The 20,589-nt window shown below is 46.2% G+C and overlaps 1 protein-coding gene across 2 annotated transcripts in view; it reads right to left on the reverse strand.

The window, feature by feature from the left end:
* UBAP1 (ubiquitin associated protein 1) overlaps window positions 1-20,589 on the reverse strand; it is a 65,662-nt gene that overhangs the window by 27,375 nt on the left and 17,698 nt on the right. The window lies entirely within an intron of this gene.

A 20,589-nucleotide genomic window follows, 5' to 3' on the forward strand; every position in this document is an offset into this window, starting at 1 on the left:
AGATCCAGGAGCCAAAGTCAAATCCGCACATTCACAAATCCCTGCAGTCTAAATATTAAGGAGGAGAAAAATCTCATACTACAGAAGAGACATTCACAACCTCTCAGTAACAAGCCACAACTTCAGGCAACCCCCTTTTCTACAGGGCCACAGTATGTAAAAACGGAGACCCGATATGGATTGTCGCAGCCCAAAATCCGTGAGCCCTGCCTAACTTTATGTCCAATCGTGACAAGGAATGCAATTCCCTCCCTGAAGACAAACTGAAAGTTGGCATCTCTGGTCAATCCGAAAGCAGCAGGGAATCACGGCATGGTGGAAAAGGCGGTCCAAACAGGGCTAAAAGCTCTCCCCTTCCACCTCACCCCGATTCTGTACCACTTTCGGGTGAAGCACAGAAATCCCCGCTCCCCAGACACAGACACTCTAATGACTGGCCCTCATGCTGAAAATCCTCACTCCACCACTGGGTAAGATCTTTCGATTCCAAGTTCTTGCACTGATTTTCAAAAAAGCAGATGGTCGACTGAAGTAGCGATGTTTGGGAAGAGTACAGTTCCAGGTAGTAAGAGATGTTCACAAGGAATTAGGCTACTCCAAGGTGCTTTGTGGAGAAATAAAGCTTCTTGTTCACTAAAATAAAAAAAAAAACTACTGCCATCATTAGCAGGACAGGCTTCAATTTCTGCAGCCTCCTGCAAAGACATACTACATTAGATATACACTACAACTCCTCATTTAATGTCGTGATGTCACCCTCTGAATTACTTAAATGGAGAATGAATAATAGCGTGGTGACGTGTAATACTGCAGACTACCGAAAGTCAAGGAAGTTTATTTTTGCTCAGAGGTTCTGGAGGAAATTCCTATTTTTAACACGTTCGGCCATGGGAAAATGTGCCCACCATACAACCATCCAACACATCCGCAATTCTGAGGGATTTATCACAGCTGTGTTCTGGGGCATGTCTCTGTATTTGGGGGGGGGGGGGGGGGTGTATTTGTTGAGCGCTATGTGTCAGGCACTGTACTAAGCGCTGGGGTACATATATGCTAATCAGGTTGGAGACAATCACTATTTGTCACAGACTTGATCCCCATTTTACAGATGAGACACTTTAGGTACGGAGAAGTTATAAGATCATTTGAGGCAGGGAACGGTGTCTGCTAATTCTGTTGTACCCACCCAAGTGCTGAGCACAGTGCTCTGCACACAGTAAATGCTCAAATGATTAAGTGACTTGCTCAAGGTCACACAGCAGATGTGGCAGAGCCAGGATTAGAACCCAGGTCCTTCTGATTCCCAGGCCCGTGCTCTAGCCACAAGGCAATGTTGCTTATCATATTATTATACCCGTGGTTTGGGTGGAGCGATGAGTAGGGCGCGATTGGGGACAAGCTCTAGTTCCTAACAAAACATTCGAAAAATCAACTTCAGCACTTCCAAAATGTAGGTAAGACTCGTCTCTCTGGTGCAGGACAAAAAACAACCTACAGAATTAACTAGCTCAGTGACAATCTTGGTAATCAGGAGTCCTGCACTATTGAAATGTCGGAATTCCTGAACCTTAAAAACTAATCTGCCTAATCGGCAATTCTGTTGCCGAATTCTACTTTCCAAGTGCTCAGTACAGTGCTCTGCACACAGTAAGTGCTCAATCAATACAATTGAATGAATGAAATAAATGAATAAATGGCAGTTCCCGCTTTCTTTTCCAGAAATAAAGGATTTTTAAGGCCAAGTTTCAGAAGAATTTATGGCATCCATAAGCCGTTGAGAGTCTGCCAGAGAGGGTTCCTTCATAATTAAATGTGGTAACCTGGGGATAAAAACGTATTCCACATTGCAAAAAAGGAAAGATCATCCTGTGTCCTTTCCTTCCAAGCTTTAAGCTCCTTATGGGCAGGGAACCTGTCTACCAACTCTGTTACACTGTACTTCTCCTGAACGCTTTCTACAGTGCTCTACACACATGAAGCAGCTCAATAAATACCACTGATGGTCTAAATTTTTCAGTAAGAATTTATAGTCAAATTTAGTTTGTTCCTGCTGTGCTGGTTTCATCAGAATTCAGAGGTGGAATGTAGAAGTCAGAACCCATTAAGTAGTCCTCCTGAAAGTGACGCAGATTTAGTGATGATTATTGATTTGCTTTACAGCTTACTAAGATAAATGAGCCAGAAGCTGAAATAATTGTTCACAAGAAAAAGAACAGTAAATTCTCAAAAAATATGTGTCTTAAACCGGTCTGCAAATTAGGCCACAACCACTAAACAGTAAAAGGCTAAAGAACATAAATTCTAATAATAAGAATAATAATGATGGCATTTGTTAAGCGCTTGTTATGTGCCAAGCACCCTTCTAAGAGCTGGGAGGGATACAAGGTCATCAGGTTGTCCCACATGGGGCTCACAGTCTTCATCTCCATTTTACAGGTGACGTAACTGAGGCCCAGAAGTGCAGTGACTTGCCCCAAGGTCACCCAGCAGACAAGTGGCGGAGCCAAGATTGGAACCCAGGATCTTCCGACTCCTGGGCCTGTGCTCTACCCACTAGGCCACGCCGTGCTCAGTAAATACTATTCATTGATTGAATGCTGAGACTCAGGCAGGGGTGCCTCATTCATTCATTCTTTCAGTTGTATTTATTGAGCGCTTACTGTGTGCAGAGCACTGTACTAAGCGCTTGGAAAGTACAATCTGGCAACAAGCAAAACCAGAGGAGAGTTGCGCTCCTTCGTCTTCCCCTTCCAACTAGGCTTTTGAGCCGTAATCGGGAGGGAAATCGGACTTAGGGCGGGGAATGGGTCTGCCTGTTGTCTCATTATGCTCTCCCACGCGCTTATAATAATGATGGCATTTGTTAGGCGCTTACTGTGTGGAAAGCACTGTTCTAAGCACTGGGGAGGATACAAGGTGATCAGGTTGTCCTACATGCGGCTCACAGTCTTAATCCCCATTGGACAGATAACTGAGGCAAAGAGAAGTTAAGTGACTTGCCCAAGGTCACACAGCTGACAATTGGCGGAGCAGGGATTTGAACTCATGACCTCTGACTCCCAAGCCTGTGCTCTTTCCATTGAGCCATGCTTTTATTTATTGATTGACTGAGACTTTCCTTTAGCTCACAGAATTGGGCTGGACATTAAAACTGAGAAGCAAATTCCAGTGATTCAGCAAAAAAATGCCCAAAGGTCGAAGTCCTTAGTACGTGCTCAGCCCAGAGAGAGACCTCAATAAATATGAAGTGCTGGACTCTCCCAAGCACTCAGTACAGTGCTCTGTGCGCAGTAAGCGCTCAATAAATACACGTGACTGCCCGAGGGCCTGAGAACCGTGGCCCTGGATTCCATGGGCTCCTGCCACTTGGACGATGAATGGCCCTCTCTAGACCATCATTTACAACATCCACACGCTACTTGGAAGAAAGGAAGCTCAAACAAGGTAGCACATCCTACTACATCTAAATATATCCACATCTAAATACATATAACGGTGGCAGGCATCCAGGCGTTACCGCAGGGGCTCACTACCACCCAGAAGGTACCTCCTAAGTACTGGGAATCTCGAATTGATTGATGGGATCTGAAAGACACCCAGCAGGAGGTCTTCCCTGACTTGCTATGCTCTCGTTTTCCCACCCAATTTGTCCCTCCCATCTATTAATAAGAATTATAATAACTGTGACATTTTTTAAGTGCTTACTGTGTGCCAGGCACCATACTAAGTTCTGGGTGGATACATGCAAATTGGGTTGGACACAGTCCCTGCCTCACATGGGGCTCAGAACCTCTATCCCCATTGGACAGATGAGGTAACTGAGGCACTGAGAAGTACAGTGACTGGCCCAAGGTCACACAGCTGACAAGTGGCAGAGCTAGGATTAGACCCCAATCTTTGACTCCCAGCCCTGTGTTCTATCCACCAAGCCACAATGCTTCTCTACTACACCATGCTGCTTCTCGGAGTCATCTCTGCACTTAGGTCTGTCCTCTAGACTGTAAACTCATTGTGGGCAGGGAACATGTCTACCTATTCTGTTATACTGGGAGACTGGACTCTCCCAAGTGTTTAGTACAGTGCTCTGCACACAGTAAGCGCTCAATAAATACCACTGACTGATTGATTACCCCTTAAGCACTATAATACTCACCCCTCCCCAGGCCCCACAGGACTTCTGTGCATATCCTTCTACTCCGCCTTTCCCCAATCTGTGATTTATTTTAATGTCTGTCTCCCCTACTAGACTGTAAAAATCTATCAGCCAAGCACGCAGTACAGTAGAGTAAAGCGCTCAGTAAATACCACTGATTGATAGATTCCTTTCGACACTTTATGCAGTCCCTATTTCAGGATCAAAATGGAAAAGATTGTTTCTCTTCCCATGTTCTTGAGCCAAGCAACCAAAATCACGATGATGACAATAATGATATTTGTTAAGCATTAACTACACGTCAAGCACTGTTTTAAGCGCTGGGGTTGATACACGCTAATCAGGTCGGCCATAGTCCCGGTCCCACTGGCTCTGCACACAGTAAGTGCTCAATAAATATGACTGAATGAATGAATAAGCCCACGGGGTCAGAGCCAGTCAGAGGTCTTGTGTTCTAATTCCGGCTCTGCTACTTGTCAGCTGTGTGACTGGGTAAGTCACTTCACTTCTCTGCACCTCAGTTACCTCTTAATCCCCATTTTACAGAGAAAGGGAAGTGACTTGCCCAGGGTCACACAACCACACGTGGAGGAGCTGGAATGAGAACCCAGGTACTTCCCACTCCCGGGCCAGTGCTCCATTCACGAGGCTGAACTGCTTCCCTAGTGAAAATGAAAATGAAAATCAGTATTCAGGAATAAGGCATTGGGTGGAAAGTTACGCAGTGCATTATTGCAAATGCTAGACTGAAACTCTATTTTGCTACATGGAATCTAGCAGACTGATTCACTCTTTTGACGGGTTTGGCGGCTGGCTAAATTGTACATTAGGTCGACACACCATAGAGATTTTTACAGCCCGTCAGGGCTCAGTCTTCAAGCAAAGGGTTGACAAAACTATTCTAAACAAAGTTCTTTCTTTGGAGAGGTAAAATGATTCTCAGTTCTCTTCTTCCTGAGAAGCAGCGTGGCCTAGTAGAAAGAGTCCAGGCCAGAGAGTCAGAGGACCTGGGTTCTAATCCTGGCTGCACCACTTGCCGGCTGGGTGACCTTGGGCCAGTCACTTCATTTCTCTGTGCCTCGGTTTCCTCATCTATAAATGGGGATCAAACCTGTTCTCCCTCCTCCTTAGACTGTGAGCCCCGGGTGAGACTTAATTATCTTGTATTAGTACAGTGCTTGGCGCGTAGTATGTGCTTGAAAAGCACAATTATTACTACCATCCCTCGTTAACTTCCCACTATAGTCCAGCCTGCACATTTTACTCCTCTAACAGCAAACTTCTCCTTGTACCACCCTCCCCCCTGCCTTGTTGTGGACCCTCGGCCCCTGTCTTCCCTCTGGCCTGGATCTCCTTCCTCCTTCCTGTCGAACAGACCACCACCACACTCCCCATCTTCAAAGCCCCCGTAATGTCATATCTCTTCCGAGAGGCCTTCCCTAAGCCCTCATTTCCCCACCCTATCCCTCCTTCCTTCTTTCGTCCGGGCTTTGCACTTGGGTCTGTATTCATTCATTCATTCTTTCACTCAATCAATCGTATTTATTGAGCACTTCCTGTGTGCAGAGCACTGTACTAAGAGCTGGGAAAGTACAATTCAGCCATAAAGACAATCCCTGTCCACACAGGGCTTACAGTCTAGAAGGGGGAGGACAGGCATCAAAACAAGTAAACAGGCATAAATATAAATATATAAAATTATAGTCTGTATCCCTTAAGCTTTCTGAAACTCACCCCACCCCCGTTCCACAGCATTTTTTGGACACATCCCTTACTTTGCCATTTCCCCTGGCTGTAATTCGTTTGAATGTCCCTTTTCCCGCTCCTAGACTGTAAGCTCCTTGTGGACAGAGCTCACATCTACCAGTGGCACTGCACTGTACTCTCCCAAGCGCTCACTGTACAGTGCCCAAAGCGCCCAATCTACCAACTCTACTGCACTGTACTTTTCCAAGCACTCAGTACAGTGCTCTGCACACAGTAAGTGCTCACCAAATGCCACTGATTGACTCAAACATCTTCCTAATGATACTGCGACTCTAAACTTCTGCAGCATTTTGATTAGCCAAAGACTCTACTGGCAATCAACTCATTTGCCTAATACTAAAATAAGCCTACTGTTACTACTACCCTCTGAGGGAGGGGCCTATGATTCCCATTTTACAGTGGAGGACAGTGAAGCGCAAAGAGAAACGAGCGTCCCGCCAACAGGTCCTAAAGCCTGGCAAGAGTCAGCTCTAACCAGGGGAACGTAAGCCTTCTAGCCTGAGAGCCCTTTGTGGGCAGGGACTGTCTCTCTTTACTGCTGAATTGTACTTTTCAAGCGCTTAGTACAGTGCTCTGCACACAGTAAGTGCTCAATAAATATGACTGAATGAATGAATAACCCCACGGAGTCAGAGCCAGTTAGAGGTCTTGTGTTCTCATTCCGGCTCTGCCACTTGCCAGCTGTGTGACTGGGTAAGTCACTTCACTTCTCTGCGCCTCAGTTACCTCATCTGTAAAATGAGGAGTAATACTGTGAGCCCCATGTGTGACAACCTGATCACCTTGTATCTATCGCAGCACTTAGAATAGTGCATGGCACACAGTAAGAGCTTAAATACTATATTATTATTATTATTACTAGTAGGTAGATTTTCAGCAAAGCCAGGACTAGGGACACTGAAATCTTGACTTTGTATTCCTGCCCTCTTTCTCCTTAGATTACACATCTTCCCAGCCTTTATACTGTTTAAAAATAGGTTCAGAATAGGCAAGGATCAAAGGGTCAGAGGCCCTTCACTGTCTCCAATGTAGTGGCCTGGAGTTTCTCATGTTAAATGCTATTTATTATAGTCCACTTATTCATTTGGTCGTATTTATTGAGCACTCACTACGTGCAGAGCACTGTACTATGTGCTTTGGAGAGTTCAACACAATAAACAGACACAATCCCAGCCCATCACAAGCTGATGGTGTAGATGATGACAAGTAGCAGGGTATTATAGCCATCACTTAAGAGAAAGAACCTCCTAACCTAGCTTCGACCTGACTAAAAGCAGTCTGATCTTTGGGAAGAGTTAACAGAACTTTCAGTCTTCACTGTTATTATCACATAACAGTCCCACTTCTCTAAATATAACCTGTTCTTTTGATAATGAAAGACAGGTTTCTTGCAGCTATTCCAGGCAGGGATTCACCCTAAACCCTAACCCTTCTTACTATTCTCCAGGCTAGTTGGGACTATTAATCAGTAATATTTATTCCCTGCAGACTATTCTACTGACCACTCAGTCCCTCTAGGCTGTGAGCTCGGCATGGGCGGGGCACGTGTTTACCAACTTACTACCGTGTATTCTCAAGCGCCTAGTACAGTGTTCTGCACACGGTACGTGCTTAATAAATACCACTGATTGATTAACTGAGCACACAGGAGACAGGAGGGCCTAGTGGAGGAAGCACAGAATTTAGTCGGGAGACCTGAGTTGTAGTCCCCGCCCTGCCCCTTGCCCGTGTCTCTGGACCTCAGTTTCCACTCCTTTCTCGGTAGCAGTATGTCGGGCTGGTCCATCCTTGGCAACTGGCCCGCTGGGGCGCAAAACCGACTGAGGCTTAAAATGCACCCTTGGCCCTCCTTGCTTTGGCTCCCCCATTTCAACTCTCCATAGAGCAGGTGTTAGGGGTATCCTTTGTTCATTTCACCCGACGCGTCCCACCCACCAGAGCTGGGCTGAAGTGAGCATAATTTCAACACTAAAAGACTGACTTTCATTTGTTTATTATTGTGCTGTACTTTCCCAAGCGCTTAGTACAGTGCCCTGCGGACAGACTGCTGACTGCGCTCAATAAATCCAACTGAATGCCTTTGTTCCAGAGTCTCACTGTTTGTGATCCTGTGCCACCATTTAATACAGAACCGAAAAGTGAAGTGACCCTGCTGAAATTGTTCAAGATATTTTACTCTCCCAAATGCTTAAGACAGAGCTCTGCGCCCAATAAGCGCTCAATAAATACGACGGAATGAATGAAGGAGCCAGATGGAGAGCCGGGGAGGGGACCAGATCTCCGGGCTGTGCTTTATGGCTGACGGTAAGGAGATTGTTTGGCCAACAGGTGGGTGGGCAACAGGGAGGCAGCGTGGCTCAGTGGAAAGAGACTGGGCTTTGGAGTCATAGGTCATGGGTTCAAATCCCGACTCCGCCGCTTGCCAGCTGTGTGACTTTGGGCAAGCCACTTCACTTCTCTATGCCTCAGTAACCTCATCTGTAAAATGGGGGTGAAGACTGTGAGCACCCCGTGGGACAACCTGATCACCTTGTAACCTCCCCAGCTCTTAGAACAGTGCTTTGCACATAGTAAGCACTTAATAAATGCCATTATTATTATTATTATTATTATTATTATTATTATTATTATTATTATTACCAGAGGCTCTTGAGCAGTGGGGAAACGTAGGCTGAACAGTTTCTGTAGAAAAATGATCCAGAAGGCAGAGTGATGTGTGGCCTGGAGTGGGGAGACATAGGAGGCTGGAGGGGGGCAGGGGTCAACTGTTGCACTAATCTCTGCAATACCTTGGGAAGGCTGTGGCACAATTTAATAACCACCCCAGATTCTCCAAAGCATTTCTATCTGTTCTCCCTCCTTGGCAATAGTCCCAGTGTTTAGGGCAGAGTAAGTGCTTAGCAGCGACCACCGTCATTATTACTGTCAGTCGACTGCAGCACCGGAACAGGAAATGGTGTGAGATTTGATTCACCTATAAACAGTAAGTTGGTGAATTTGCCAAGTTGCCTGATTTCGATACACAAGTGCAAAGAGTGAAAAAACATCTCGGAAGGGAAAGAAGTTTAAAGAGGGGTGATGGGGGGGGGGGGGGATGAGGTGAAATGAAAGGAAATGACACACACACTCCTCCCTAATTACTTCAATCTCCCTCAAAAGACAAGAACTCACTTACCTCACTGGCCTACAGGGAGGGAGGGAGAAAACCCTGGCAACAAAGAGACCCACGCACTAGTCACTTGGGTCAGACAATGACTCAGCCGCTCTGTGGCCAAAAGTGAAGAATTCCATAAACAATCCACACCCTCACTTTGCTTCAAGGAGAGACTGACTGGCTGGTTTGCAGGCATATCAACGCTTTCTACCCGAATGGGCTTTCTGGGCATCAAATCACACACAGGATCCAGGTAGAAATCTTCCACGAAGTAAGCAACCATAGAGATGTGATAAAGAGTTTCTGCTCCACATAGGGAAATACACTTCCTTGGGTTCTAAACGGTTGCCTCCCTCTTCCCCGGGCTTTCAAAATTCCTAATGCTTGGCAGGGCATTAGATCCAGCACACTGCTAGATTAAGAGGAAGGCTTCATTGGTATTATTTAAAATCCAATTCTAAACAGGCAGCTGTTTCAGGGCTTTCCATTAGATTCATTCATTCAATTGTATTTATTGAGCACTTACTGTGTGCACAGCACTGTACTAAGTGCTTGGGAAGTACAAATTGGCAACATATAGAGACGGTCCCTACCCAACATGGGCTCACAGTCTAGAAGATTAATTCAAGTCACCCTAAAATGCTCAGTAAGAGTATGGAATCGTGGGGGTGGGTGAGAAAATGCATTTAAAATGCAACAACAAGGTCGAGGGTACGACTCTAAGCCCTGGGAGAGTACAATGGAATCTGTAGACATAATCTCTACCCTCAAGGATCTTATAATTTAGTTCAGGAGACGTACGGTTGAATAAATTTCAGATAGGAAGAAGCTAGAGAGCACATAAGACCTATACATGAGTGCTTCCAGAGGGAGTATTTAAGTGCTCAGACGGCGTGGACAAGCTGAAGTGGCAGGTGAGGAGATGAAATGGGCACGGACTTCCGGCAGTTGTGATTTCTAAAGGGTTTTAATGCCAGGAATTCCGTTATCTGTTAGAGAGAAAGGGGGAGAGAATTCTAAGCAGAAAGGAGGACATGAGCAAGAGGTCAACGGTGGATGAGGCAAACAGTCTTGAGAGGAACAAATAGTGCGAGCTGGGGTGAAGTGAGAGGAGAGAGTGGTTAAGGAGGAGGGAGAGAACTGATTGAGAGCTTTAAAGCCATTTTCTGCTCGATGCGGTGAGGAATGAACAACCACTGGAGGGTTGTGAAGTGTGGGATGGGGAATGTGTGCAGAATAAAGTTTCTCATTCTCCCATCTACATCTCAAGCCCTAACCTCTCTCCTTCCTTGCAATCTCAAGATTCCTGTTAAGCGCTTACTGTGTGCCAAGCGCTGAAGACCTCAGCGCAGACGCTGAACTCCTCCTAGACACTATGGTTATTTTCAAGGCTTCTGTACCTGACTTCCTTTAGGCTGTGTGTCACAACTAGGAAAAAAAGCCCTGGCCCACATGTTGAAAGCTTCCAAGGAAATGACGCCAAAGTCTCTCTCCCAACTGCCGCTATTCCCGAAGCTTGGAAAAACCGGTCAATACATTTGAGGCCGACACTCCAAATAAGTCTTGGGCTTTAAGGCCCAACTTCAAAAATTCAACCCATTCATTATCTGGCCACTTTCTGATCCCTGTGAGCTTATTTTGCCTGTTTCTTCAAATGTGCTACATGTTTTTCCCTAACTAGGTTTTGAAGCGATCAAGCCAAACAACTTCGGTCAGGTTTCTAAATACATATTCTCCTTCACAGTACTTTTCAAGTTATTGATTATAGTAATTTATAATCGTACAAAATCTGATCTGCCTTTTCATTCCCATCAACCCATTTCTAGACTGTGAGCCCACTGTTGGGTAGGGACCGTCTCTATATGTTGCCAACTTGTACTTCCCAAGTGCTTAGTACAGTGCTCTGCACACAGTAAGCCCTCAATAAATACGACTGAATGAATGAATGAATGACAACCTAAGCAACACCCTGAGCTTAGAACATCAGAAGGCAAGCTTGTTGTGGGCAGGGAAGGTGTCTACCTAAGCCGTTATATTGCACCCTCCCAAGAGCTTACTTAGTACAATGCTCTGCATGCAGTAAGTGCTCAATACATACAACCGACTGATCAGCTGTCTTTCATCTCCCTATTTACTTAGCTTTCCTGTTACTGAATCCAGTTTCAAGCTGTGCCCATTTCACAAGACACAATTAAATGCTTCACTAAAGTACAAATTGCTTCATCTTGACTGGCCCCGGATGCTGCCTCCCGAAAGAGAGATTCACGGTTTTCATCCCCAAATTCATTCATTCATTCAATCGTATTTATTGAGCGCTTACTGTGTGCACAACACTGTACTAAACGCTTGGGACACTATAATACCCCAAATGATTTTTACTACTACTCAGTGGGCTTTAGCCACCAACAGAAGGAGAAAATACTAAACAACCTAGATTACTAATATCGTCACGTATGCTTCTCTGGTATCACCAACTTTCTTACTTGTTTGCTGTGTGACCCTGGGCAAGCATGTGCCAGAGTGACCTCATCTGTAGAATGGGGATAAAGACTGCGAGCCCCATGTGGGACGGGGACTGGGTCCAACCCAATTACCTTGTATCTGCCCTAGAACTTAGACCGGTGCTTGACACATAATAAGCGCTTAACAAACACATTATAATTATTGGGGTGCCAGACAGGAGGGCAGGAAGTGGAAAAAACTTTGGCCCCAAAACCTCCGCACTTGAGGTTGCCAGCGAGTCTGGGAGCAATAGCGGGGGTATGACGTTACTGGGTTAGACCAAAGCTCCCTTCAGCCTAGCTTCTGTCCCCATCAAAGTTGTCCTCCTGGACGGGTACCTGACACCCTACTTCCCTCTTCATGGCACGTTACGGACTAACTCACCAGTTGTATTTATCCACCGCCACCCTCCAAACACCCGTTTTCAACCGACACCATTTCTTCCTGCAATAACGTTTCCCATATGCTACCTTACCCCTTTTACGTCTCTTTGGCATCTACCACCCTCAGGATGAGATGAACGCCAACCGGGTATTCACCCTGAACACTGGAGAAGAAGTGTGGTCTAGTACAGCAAGGGTCCGAGAGTCGCCACTCGCCTGCTGTGGGAACTTGGAAAGAACGCGGGCCTGGGAGTCTGAAGGGCCTGGGTTCTAATCCTGGCTCTGCTGCTTGTCTGCTGTGTGTGTCCTTGGGCAAGTCGCTTCACTTCTCTGGGCCTCTGTCAAATGGGGAATGGAGACTGTGAGCCCCACGAGGGACCTGGACTGTGTCCAACCTGATTAGGTCGTCTCTACCCTCAGTACTTAGTAGAGTGCTTGGCACATAGTAAGCACCTAATACCATGTGTTGGAGGAAAAAGAAAACAACCATCTTTCCCAATTTTATAGGACTATCAACAGTTTCCTCCCTCAGCAAAGCAGCGTGGCATAATCAACAGAGCACGGGCCTGGGAGGGAAACGCTCAAGGGTTCTAACTCTGGCTCTGCCACCTGTCTGCTGTGTGAACTTGGGCAAGGCACTTTACTTCTCTGTGCCTCGGTTACCTCATCTGTAAAATGAGGATTGAGACTGTGAGCCCCACTTGGGACAGGGACGGTGCCTAACCCGGTTTGCTTGTATCCACCCCAAGAGCTTAGTACAGTGCCTTGGCACTTAGTGCTTAACAAATGCCATAATCATTATTACTATTATTATTTATCACAAGGAAGTCTCAAATCTCCCGATCGTCTTGGCAGAAGGTTTTCCGCCTCCACCCACTCTCAAAGTTGGTGAAACTGACCCAGGGAACTCAGGATTCTTCCTTTAGCATCAAAAGACACTCTAGCACTGAAAGAGATCTGGTTTGGAGAGGAAAAATGGAAAGCCATCAGGAAGTAGTGGTAGCAACTACAGTATTTATTAAGCACTAACTGCAGGAGGGAGGCTGCGGGTGGTCCTCAGGGTTCAGTTCTGCGGCCCCGTCTATCCTCCATCTACACCCACTCCCTTGGAGAACTCAATCGCTCCCATGGTTTCAACTACCACCTCTATGCAGAAGATTCCCAAATCTCCATCTCCAGCCCTGATCTCTCTCCCTCTCTGCAGTCTTGCATTTGCTCCTGCCTTCAAGACATCTCTACTTGGATATTCTCCCGTCACCTCAAACTTAACAGGTCAAAAAGAGAACTCATACATTTCCAGCCAAACCTTGTCTTCCCCATGACTTTCCCATCTCTGTAGACGGCACCACCCTCCTTCCTGTCTCACAAGCCTGTACCTTTGGCATTACCCGTGACTCCTCTCTCTCATTCAACCCACATATTTAATCCATTAGTAAATCCTGTGGATTCCACCTTCACAACAGCGCTAAAATCTGCCAAATCTGCCCTTTCCTCTCCATCCAAACTGCTACCGCATTAATCCAACCACTTATCCTATCTCTCCTTGATTACCCTATCAGTCTCGTTGCTGATCTCCCTGCTTCCAGTCTCTTGCCACTCCAGTCCATACTTCTGTCTGCTGTCCAGATCATTTTTCTACAAAAACATTCAGTCCATGTTTCCCCACTCCTCAAGAACCTCCAGTGGTTGCCCACCCACCTCCGCATCAAACAGACACTCCTCACCATTGACTTTAAAGCACTCAATCAGCTCACCCTCTCCTACCTCTCCTCGCCATTCTCCTATTACAACCCAGCCCTCACATTTTGCTCCTCTAATGCTAACCTACTCACCGGACCTTGATCGCCTATCTCGCGACTGACCTTTCACCCACATCCTGCCCCTGGTCTGGAGCATCCTCCCTCTTGATATCCTCTCCCCCTCCTTCAGAGCCTTACTGAAGACACATCTCCTCCAAGAGGCCTTCCCTAAGCCCTCCTTTCTTCTTCTCCCACTCCCTTCTGCGTCGCCCTGACTCGCTCCCTTTATTGACCAACCTGCCCCTACCCAAGCCCCACAGCACTTTCGTGCCTATCCATAATTTATTTATATTAATGTCTGCCTCCCCCTCTAGACCGTAAGTATGCTGTGGGCAGGGAATTGATTGACTGATGCTGACGGCCCCGGCATTTTCCCAAGATGGTGCTGGAAAGCTAAAGAGGATAAATATACTGATTGCAGTGAGTACTTACTGTGTGCACGGCACTGTGCTGAGAGCTTGGGAGAGTACTGTACAGCAGAGTTTGTAATAATAATAATAACTGTGCTATTTGTAAAGCACTTCCTATGTGTCAAGCACTATACTAAGCACTGGGGTAGGTACAAGCTAGCCAAATCCCTCCCACATGAGGCTCACAGTCTAAGTAGGAGGGAGAAGAGATACTGAATCCTCATCTTTTAGATGAGAGCGGAGGCACAGAGAAGTTAAGTGACTTGCCCCAGGCCACACGGCAAACAAGTGGCAGAGGTCTTTGGGAAGGGAATGTGTCTGTTTATTGTATCGCACTCTCCCAAGCACTTAGTACAGTGCTCTGCACACAATAAGCACTCAGTAAATACGACTGAATAATAATAATAATGGCATTTATTAAGCGCTTACTATGTGCAAAGCACTGTTCTAAGCACTGGGGAGGTTACAAGGTGATCAGGCTGTCCCACGGGGGGCTCACAGACTTAATCCCCATTTTACAGATGAGGTAACTGAGGCACAGAGAAGTTAAGTGACTTGCCCAAAGTCACAGAGCTGATAACTTCAAGGCCCGGGCTCTTCCCACTAGGCCTCACTGCTTCTTGAAACGTTCCCTGCCTATCAGGAGCTCATGGTCTAGAGGGGAAATTCCTGCCATCTGCTCCCACCCCCAGGGTCAATGTCGAGGGAAGTCTGGACACCGGAGAGCCGACAATTGCTGCTTCGTGCTAGGGAGACTGGATAACACGAGAAGCCAGCGAGAAGCTCCCTCAGGGCAAGGGGCCCTTGGCTGAAGATGCTACACGTGACCAGGACAGGCTGCAGATAAGGTCTCGGTTTGTGTCGCTGTGAGCTGATCAAATCTGCAGTGGGGAGGGATTCTGGTCAGGGCCTTGTGGGCCAGCCCTACACTTCTCTAAAATCCCTAGGGCATGAATTTAATCTTGCTTTAATCTCATCTTTGGCAGATGCAAGAAGTCCCCAGTTCTGCCAGAGTTTTTGGGAAACTCCAAACCTTGTTTTGCCTATTGGGTCCAGTTTCCATAGCATCCCTCTCACCACTCTTCAAAGTCTTATTGAGGGTGTGTCTCCTCCAAGAGGCCTTCCCAGACTAAGCCCCTCCTCTCCTTTTCTCCCACTGCCTTCTGACTTGCTTTTTTGTTCTTCCCCGCCACCCAGCCCCGTAGCACTCATGTACAAATATGTAATTTGTGTATTTGTATTGATGACTGTCCCCCCACCCGCCCCGTCTAGACGGTAAGCTCATCGTGGACAGGGAATGTGTCTGTTTATTGTTGCATTCTACTCTCCCAGGTGCTTAGTACAGTGCTCTGCACACAGTAAGTGCTCAAATACGACTGAATGAATGAAAGACCTTATACACCTGCATCTATTTTATGGACATCCTGCAACCCTGGTTCAAAAGTGGTCTCCCCAGATCCTGGGAGTTGAAGAAGCACAAGCAGTTTCCAGAACACAGAATGGCCTGACGCCGTTTGTTCTGTTACAGAGATCCTGCCTGCCTTACACTGAACTACTGGAATTTGAGACCTATGCTCATTAAAGACACCCCATTAAACCACCACAGGCAAGAGCTGGGAGAAGCGGCCTGGCCTAGTGGAAAAAGCCAGGGCCCGGGAATCAGGGGACATGGGTGCTAATCCCGGCTTTTACAACTGCTGTGTAATCTTGGGCAAACTACTTCACTTCTCTGTGCCTCAGTTATCCTGTTCTCCTCCTTGCTTAGACTGGAAGCCCTAAGCTGGACAGGAGCTGTGTTCAACCTGATTAACTTGTATCTACCCCAGTGGTTAGATATCCTATCACGCCTTGATTACTCTATCGGCCTCCTTCCTGACCTCCCTTGCCTCTCCCCACTTCAGTTCATATTTCACTTTGATTCCTGGATCATTTTTCTCCAGAAGTGTTCAATTCACGTATCCCCACTCCTCAAGAACGTCCAGTGACTGCCCATCCGGCAGCGTGGCTCAGCGGAAAGAGCACGGGCTTTGGAATCAGAGGTCTTGGGTTCGAATTCCGACTCTGCCAATCGTCAGCTGTGTGACTTTGGGAAAGTCACTTAACTTCTCTGTGCCTCAGTTCCCTCATCTGTAAAATGGGGATGAAGACTGCCCCACGTGGGACAACCTGATCACCTTGTAACCTCCCCAGCGCTTAGAACAGTGCTTTGCACATAGTATGCACTTAATAAATGCCATCATTATTATTATATCAAACAGAAACTCCTCATTGTTGGCTTTAAAGCACTCAATCACCTTACCCCCTCCTCCCTCGCTACTCTCCTACTCCAACCCAGCCTGCGCGCTTGGCTCCTCTAATGCTAACCTTCTCACTGTAACTCGATCTCATCTATCTCGCCTCCGACCTCTAGCCCACAACCTCCCTCTGTTCTGAAATACCCTCCCTCTTCATATCCAACAATGGTTCTTCCCCACTTCGAAGCCTTATTGAAGGCATGTCTCCTCCAAAGGGCCTTCCCTAAGCACTCTTTTTCTTCCACTCCCTTCTGGGTCACCCTGACTTACTCCCTTTATTGATCACTCACCTCCCAGCTCCACAGCACTTATGTGCATATTCATAATTTATTTATTTTAATGTCTGTCTCCCCCTCTAGGCTGTAAGCTCCGTGTGGGCAGGGAATATGTCTGTTATAATGTTGCACTGTACTCTCCAAAGCACTTAGTATAGTGCTCTGCACACAGTAAATGCTCAATAAATACGACTGACTGACTAAATATCGTTTAAAAATAGCCAGTTAATTCATTCATTCATATTAATTGAGCACTTACTGTGTGCTGACCACTGTACTATGTGGCTTCTATTTTCAATTTTCCTCAACTAGATCAAAAAGATGAACCGGCACCTGGAAACGTTTTCAGTCATTTTTATCAGGTTTTTCTGATGATAAATTTAATGCCCTTCAATTTCAGGTAGACTGTCAGCCAACATTTTACTGTACCTTCAACAGCAAAGTGTTCTTGCAAAGCAGGATCCTGAAAACAGCGATCTAGCAGCCTACTGTAGCTAACTTCAACCCTTCCCCACCTCCTACTATTTCCAGAAAACCAGTAACGGAGCCCGAAAATGTTCTAGGTCAGAGGTGAGGAGAGCTTAAGGTTGGCTGGCAGGAGGATTTGAAAATTTTATGAAACACTAATTGCCCAACAAAATCCTGAACACTAAAAATTGCATTAATTGAGTGCAGGGCACTATTAAATGAGAGAGAGCAAACAATTAGGAGTCCGTAGATGCAACCCTGGCCCTAAAGCTTATTTCTGTTTGTTGAGGGCTTACTATGTGCCAGGCACTGTACTGAACGCTGGCATGAATCCAAGATAATGAAGTTGGACACCATCTCTGTCCCACAGATGAGGTAACTGAGGTACAGGGAAGCAGCTTGCCCAGGGTCACTACTCAGACAAGTGGCGGAGCCTTAAGCGACACCCATCCTTTGGGAGCGAGAGGCAGAGGGACAGCTGGAGAAAAAGACCGAGAAGAAATGGCCAGAGGAGTGAAAAACCAGAAGAGAACAGTGTCTGTAAATACAAAGCTAGATCGTATTTCCAGGGGTTGGGAGTGATCCATAATGTAAAAGGCAGCCAAGAGGTGGAGGAGGATTAGATTTAGCATGAGGTCACGGGTGTGCTCCCATATTTGTTAAGCCAAAGAGCTCTGAATAAAAGCTATTCAGGACAATGGAGAAGCAGCACAGCTTAGCTGAAAGAGCCTAAGTCTGTGTGTTAGAGGACCTGGGTTCTAATCTCAACTCTGACGACTTCCTGCTTTGTGACCTTGGGCAGGACACTTAACTTCTCCGTGCCTCACTTTCTACACCTATAAAATGGGGCTTCACAAACTGTTCTCCCTCCTACTTAGACTGTGAGCTCTACGTGGGACAGGGACTGGATCCAACCTGATTAATTTATATCTATCCCAGTGCTTAGAACAGTGCTTAGTATTAGTAAAAGAATATATTAACCGTAGCAGAATTTGAAAGGAGGCAGGGTAGGGTATTCTAGACAATGAGCTGGTTGTTGGGCAGGGATTGTCTCTATTTGTTGCTGAATTGTACTTCCCAAGCGCTTAGTACGGTGCTCTGCACATAGTAAGCGCTCGATAAATCTGAGTGAATGAATGAATGAAGCTGGTCTTCTTACCTTACTGTTGTAGTGCCTAGAATGTTCTAGGCTTGCTAAAGGTTAAATTAAACTTCTTGCTGTCCTGACTAAGCCTTTCCCTACTGCTCTCTCAGCCTGTATTTTATGAACACAGCTCTAACCCTACGGTTTTGATTGAGTTTTGTTCATCTCCTCCTGGACTGTAAAATCCTTGAGGACAAGGATTTGCCATTTGTATCTTTAGAAATTCCTCTGTGGGGTGGGTGTTTTTTTATGACAGCTAATGTGAAAATAACTCCCTCTCTTTAGATTAGGGAGGGTTACACGGTAGTAGATAATCTTCACTCTTGATTTTCATTTACTGATTTTATAGTACTAAACATTTATTCAATCGTTATACTTCAAAGAAAAAGTTGGCTGATTATGCATTACTCCTTTCTCAAGGGAAAGCTGGAAGGTTCAAGATTGCAGCGATTCATTAAGGGATTATGGTATTTGTTAAGCGCTTACTACATCTAACACTGTTTTAAGGGCTGGGGAAGGTACGAGTTAATTAGACTGTGAGCTCATTGTGGGCCGGAATGCGTCTGCTGTTATATTGTACTCTCCCAAGCGCTTAGCACAGTGCCCGGCACACAGTAAGCGTGCAAGAAATACAACTGAATGAATGAATGATTAGAACAGAGTACCCGTCCCACGTGGGGTTCACAGTCTAAGTAGGAGGGAGAACAGGCTTTGAATCCCCATTTTACAGTTGATGAAACTGAGGCACAGAAAACTTAAGTGAACTGCCCATGGTCACCTGGAAAGCAATTGGCAGAGCCAGAATTAGAACAATAATAATAATAATAATAAAATGATGGCATTTATTAAGCACTTACTATGTGCAAAGCACTGTTCTAAGTGCTGGGGAGGTTAGAAGGTGATCAGGTTGTCCCACAGGGGGCTCACAGTATTAATCCCCATTTCACAGTTGAGGTAACTGAGGCCCAGAGAAGTTAAGTGACTTGCCCAAGGTCACACAGCTGACAAGTGGTGGAGCCGGGATTTGAACCCATGACCTCTGACTCCAAAGCCCGGGCTCTTTCCACTGAGCCACCCTGCTTCTCTGAAGCAGCTTCAGAAGCAATCAATTAATCGTATTTATCAATCGTATTTATTGAGCGCCTACTGTGTGCAGAGCACTGTACTAAGCGCTTGGGAAGTACAAGTTGGCAACAAGCACTGCTTCTCTTCTCTTAGAACCCAGGTCCTCCAGATTCCCAGGCCCGGGCTCTTGCCCCTAGACTGGGCTGCTTCTCATTTGAAAATGAGGAGCTAAGGCTCCGTAAGAAGATAAAAATTTCGTTTACTGAGCTCTACCCCTTGAATATTTTTCTTTCCAGCAGCCACCATTAGCGCTGAAGTTAAAATAAGAAAGGTCAGTCTTCCAGTGTCCAGGCCAGCTGTCCGGTCTTTCTGTAAGCCCAGATGCTATGCTGTCCATTAGCTTCGGTTTTCAGCCCTGAACTCCCACGGCCCACTGCTTCCACCGAGTTCTGAGGCTCGGAGGCGGCGGCAGAGTGTCCGGGGACCCGGGAGAGGAACGCGAATGGCGTGGATAAAGTGGAAAGGTCGGGGTGTCCCCCAGGGAGAAACACTCCCAGAAACTCTGGCTTTTTCTGTCAAACAGTGCACGTGAGACCACATGCATTTCTTTGGCCAGGATCTTACCCAAGTTTGTATGCCCTAGCACTCAATCGAAATTAACTTACACTCATCTATATCTACTTGTTTATCAGAGTACTGCTATTAACAGAAATAGTCTTGGTGAATGGCTTGTGTCTATCTGTTTCCCCCGTGAGACTGTAAGCCCCTTAATAAGGTCAAACGCTGTGGGTCTTTCTCAACTGTAAGCTACTAAGCACTTAGTACAGTGCTCTGCAGTTGGTAGGCACTCAAATATCCCTGAAGATACTGAATAGCAAATGTCGCTATCATCAATAGCACGCACTGAACACGAACGTGGCTGATGCCCACGTACCAGTTTTTCACCTGGCTAAATAAACACCAAATATTTGAGTCACTTATTTAGCCAGACACAATAATAACCATAATGATAATAATAATAATATTTGTTAAGCACTTACTACGTCCCAAGCGCTGCAGTAGATACGAGATAAGCAGGTTGCCCGCAGTCCCAATCCCCATTTTACAGAGGAGGGAACTGAGGTTCAGAGACGTGAAGTGACTTGCCCAAGGTCACACAGCAGACAAGCGGAGGA

The sequence above is a fragment of the Tachyglossus aculeatus genome, chromosome 3 (genome assembly GCF_015852505.1).
Source record: "Tachyglossus aculeatus isolate mTacAcu1 chromosome 3, mTacAcu1.pri, whole genome shotgun sequence".
NCBI classification, from domain to species: Eukaryota; Metazoa; Chordata; class Mammalia; order Monotremata; family Tachyglossidae; genus Tachyglossus; species Tachyglossus aculeatus.